This window comes from Macrotis lagotis, chromosome 2, assembly GCF_037893015.1.
Source record: "Macrotis lagotis isolate mMagLag1 chromosome 2, bilby.v1.9.chrom.fasta, whole genome shotgun sequence".
NCBI classification, from domain to species: Eukaryota; Metazoa; Chordata; class Mammalia; order Peramelemorphia; family Peramelidae; genus Macrotis; species Macrotis lagotis.
This window is the reverse complement of record NC_133659.1, coordinates 139,193,301-139,198,168: the sequence shown is the minus strand read 5'-3', so window position 1 is coordinate 139,198,168 and position 4,868 is coordinate 139,193,301.

The window sequence follows — 4,868 nt, the reverse complement described above, 5'->3', positions numbered from 1 at the left end:
TGAAAGGAGGAGGAGGAGAGAGAGAGAGAGAGAGAGAGAGAGAGAGAGAGAGAGAGAGAGAGAGAGAGAGAATGTAAATGCAATCCATTATATTAACTGAAATGCATACACATATACCCTTTTCAATAGAACATATCAAAGAGTTAGATTAGCTGGAAAAGAAACTATCTTTGATTTAGACTTAAGAATGCATTAAACCTAAAATTCCAATATTTCTTTAGGACAATAGTTATCAACAAAATGGATCAACATGAAAATGAGAACAATGAGGGCAGCTGGCTGATGCAGTAGATAGAGCACTGGACCTAGAGTCTGGAGGACCTGAGTTTAAATGCAGTCTCCAACACTTAATAATTACTTAGCTGTGTGCCCCTGGGCAAGTTACTTAATCCCATTGTTTTGCAAAAACCAAAAAAAAAAAAAGAGAGAGAGAGAGAGAGAGAGAGAGAGAGAGAGAGAGAGAGAGAGAGAGAGAGATCAATGAAAAGAACTGCCCTCAGATGTCTGGTGAACATATTTATTAGATTTGGTGGAATAAAAGATCTATTAGTCTTTTGTATTTTAAGAAGGTGATGTTGGCAGGGGAATTTCCTTTGTGAGCAAATGTGGCTGAAAGACCAATCTGTGATCAAGAATTCATCATAAGCAGATTTTGAGAGCAGCTACTTCCTGAGTTCTTGGCTTCACTGCTCAAGGACCTCTTAGCCTGCTAGTCAATGTGACTCTTTTATTTAAGTTATGCCTCTCCATCTTGGATTTCTCCCCACTAAGCAGTCTGTCTTTGGCTGCTCTTTTAAGATCATTGACATATTGATGAATGTTTCATTGCTCTAGGTTGGATTTCAGAAAGTCCTTGAACTGTCCCTTTCTGTCCATCTGGTGGAGTATTATTCTCTATCAGCTCTGCACACTGTAACTTTCTGGAGAATAGTGCATTTCATGCCCTCACATGAAGAGTATAATAAAGGATGATTATGGTAATTATTCCATGCCTATGGCATGACTAAGCCCCCAAGCCCACAATTAAAGTTTCTGTGTCAGCCCCTTACAGTTAGCATCCTATGTAGATATCACTCTCCAGATTGTGCAAGAAGCTAGTCCAACCAAGTTTTGGTCCCTGTGGTCTATTATCTCTTTGAGAGACCTTTCACAAAATTTATATTTCTCTCATTCATATACCCTACTGCCTAATATAATGGGTAATCATGAAGCAGGGCAATTAAAATAGATCCTATGGGTCATGATAAGTAGTTTATATCTTCCTAAGAATTTCTGGATTTATAATATGTTGCTCTAGCAATAAAAGAACCTGCTCACTGATAAAACTGGTCCCTTGGAAGTAGGGTAGACTGAGGAGCTCTTTCTATATTTTTTAATATATCTAAGATAATAGCTATAGAGCAGTCCCTTTTTGTTTAAAACATTTTCTCTGTTTCATGTTGCAAGGGAAACTATTCAGAGACATCTAGTTTTCTATTGCCTGCTGAAATGGAGGGCCCTAGATTTTAGATTTAGAAACAGATCATAGAATAGAGCATAGAATCAGGGCTCAGTAAATCTGTCACCAAGAATTTATTAAATATATTGTATGTTATCTGGTAGGGCAGCCAGGTAACACAGTGGATAGGATTTACCTGAAACTTTAAGGAAGCCAAGAAGTCTAAGAGAAATGACGAAATAAAGAATTCCCAGAAAGAGGGACAAGTACTAAAAATACCTTGAAACAGGAGATGGAGCAAGTTTCACTGGTTTGGGAAGAGAGGGAGATCAAGTAAGAAGACTGGAAAAATGGAAAGGAGTGAGGTAATATTTGATTCTGGAAATGATAGAGAAATAATAGAGTTAACTGAATAGGAAGGTGACCTGCTTATACCTGAGCTTTAGGATGATCAATTTGACAGCTGAATGGAGCATGGACTAGAGAGAAGAGGAACTCTTCAAGCCAGAACTCATATCCAGACTTCCTATTTGCTACTTGTGTGACCTGGATTAAGTCACTTAACCTGCTAGACCTCAGTTTTTACGTCTGCTAAATTAAAATCTTTTCCAATTCTAAAACCTATAATCTTACTGCAAATAAATATTTTGAACCAACATTGTTTCCAAGTTCCAGACAAAATCACATTCATGTAAACTCTTAACTGCCTCATTAACGTGTGACTTAGAGCTTCAGATACACTGAGACTATGGTTAATTGAAAGTATAGTCTCAGGATATACCTCATAGAGGCAGCATAGTCTAGTGGATAGAAAAAAGAACTTGAAAATAGATAACTTTATTCAAGTTCTGCCTTGATAGCATTTTCCAGAGATTAAATTTCTAAACACATCAGGGATGTATTGGAACCAGTTCAAACCAGCAGTCAAACACTACTGTTGTGCAGATTTTTGTTGAAATTAGTACAGAAATGTTAACATTGTAGATTAAATCTAAAGGTGTGGCTTGTACATTTTTTTCTGGAGAACCTGTTATTAAATCTTTACCAGCATACACATTTCTAGATGGAGAAATAGTGAATACAGTAAGGAACTGAATCTTTTTTTATTTTGTTTTTTCCTTTTTATTATTATTTTTCCTTCAAAACAAAAATAAGTAAACACAAATGAGGCATTGCAGACTCATCTATCTTTTTTTGAGAGTAAAAAGTAGAAGTTAAGATAAAACTTTTGGTTAGATATAAATAAAACTAAGCATCAGAAGAAAACTGTGTAATAGTTATCTTTTAGAAATTGGGCTCAATTGGCTGCTATCTTGTGGTACCAGATGCTGTTTGTAAATTATCAAGGAAATTTTAACATCTGATGAATATAATATTTATGACTTTCAGTTCCATATTATACAATAGTTTCAGAATTGCTGAGTCCTTGGAATCAGAGTTATCCAGGAAGGATGTGTTTAAATGAAGAGGAAGTTCATACATAATATATATATATATGTATATATATATATATATATATATGTATGTCTATGAAGACTTCATTTAACTATAAATCTGGTTTACAATTACCTCTCCTCTTTCACAAATTCAGCACCATTTATAATATAATTTTTTTGTTATTCTGAGGATTTTCATATATAAAAAAGGGGGGAAAGTACATGAAACCATGAATCTTCTTTAAAAAAAAGTTTACAGTTAAGATATAAAATACATTCAGCATATTAATATCAAAGCTGTCTTGCTCATTTGCCTTTTTCTGGGAATTTTTTCCATTTTCACTAGCCTGCCCCATCCTAATTCTTTTAAAAGAACATTTCTTTTCACCTAATGAGTATGGTCAAGAAAAACACAGATACTGACCATTTCTGAAAATGTAGGTCTCATTCTTTACCTCTATAGAAGCAAATTTTATCATCAGTCTTCTAGAGTGATGGCTGATCAGTGCATTGATCAGTCTTTTGAAGATTTTTCTTCTCAATTTCTCACTTTGCATCAGTACATAAAAGTGAGGCTCTTTATTGTTTTTTTCTGAATCATTTTCATCACTTATATTAATCACTATAATCCAATACATAGTTTGTTTAGTCGTTACCCAACTGAAGATCCTTAGATAAATAAGGTAGAGAGATAGAGAGATATATAGAGAGACAGAGAGATCCTTTCCCTGTAAGCCCAGCTAATAATGGAGATGATGTCTGTCCTTCATTCTAGATCATAACATCAGGGAAATGAGTGAGGGAGTGCTGTACTGTCATCACCTTAGCCCTGAGATAGCCCTGGATGGGAGGCAATCAGGATTAAGTGACTTGCCCAAGGTCACACAATTGGTGAGTGTCTGATGATAGATTTGAATTCAGGTCTTCCTGACTTCAGAGCTGGTGCTCTACCCACTGTGCCATCCCTGGGACAACAATACATATACTTTAGAGATTTTGGTTTTATAATTCTAAAATGCTTTCTAGAATAACCAGAAAGGCTGACAACTCCACCAAAATTGTTTTAATCATTTATTAGCTCCATGGGTTCATCTTCAAAGGCACCCCCCCCACTTCATCTATTCTTCTCTTTTATCTTATATTTTATATCATTTTGAAAAGCTATAAAATTAAATTGTGTATCATCCTACAAATAAATTCCACTTTTTTGCTATTAAAAAGAAAAAGATAAAGATGAGTCTGCAGGGTGGCTAGGTGGTGCAGTGGATAAAGCACCGGCCCTGGAGTCAGTAGTACCTGGGTTCAAATTCGATCTCAGACACTTAATAATTACCTAGCTGTGTGGCCTTGGGCAAGTCACTTAACCCCATTTGCCTTGCAAAAACCTAAAAAAAAATTAAAAAAAAAGATGAGTCTGCAATGGCTTATTTGTGTTTAATTTTTTTGTTGTTTTTAAGGAAAAATGTATAGAGCAGGAGGACTTGAGTTTAAATCCGACCTCAGATGCTTCCTAGCTGTGTGACCTTGGGCAAGTCACTTCGCCCTGATTGCCTCTCATCCACGGCCATCCCCCAGTCATCCTGATTTATATCTGGTCACTGGACCAGAGGGTTCTGGAGAAGTAAGCGAGGCCGGTGACTTAGCACAGCTTCCCCTCACTCAAATCCAATTCATGAGCCTGTCCCTACATCACCCCGCGATGTCCAGGTCTTCTTCCAGACTGAGGACCACATCCACTCCCCTGACCAGACTTGCCCAGGGAGACTACAATTCCCAGAATGCCCCTCGGGGACTTCCAGGAGCGCTAAACGAGGCTTCCTCCTGCCCCAAGCGAAGCCTCTCCTGATTTGCTCCGAGGAGCCCAAGTCAATCAAGAGAAAAGCGAAGTGGGCGGGGAGGGGGCGGGAACAGAGAAGCGGCCGACGCGGATTCGCCGCGGTGCGATGGCGTCACTTCCGTTAGGGGCGGTGCTCCGCCTCCTCCTTAGGCGCGTA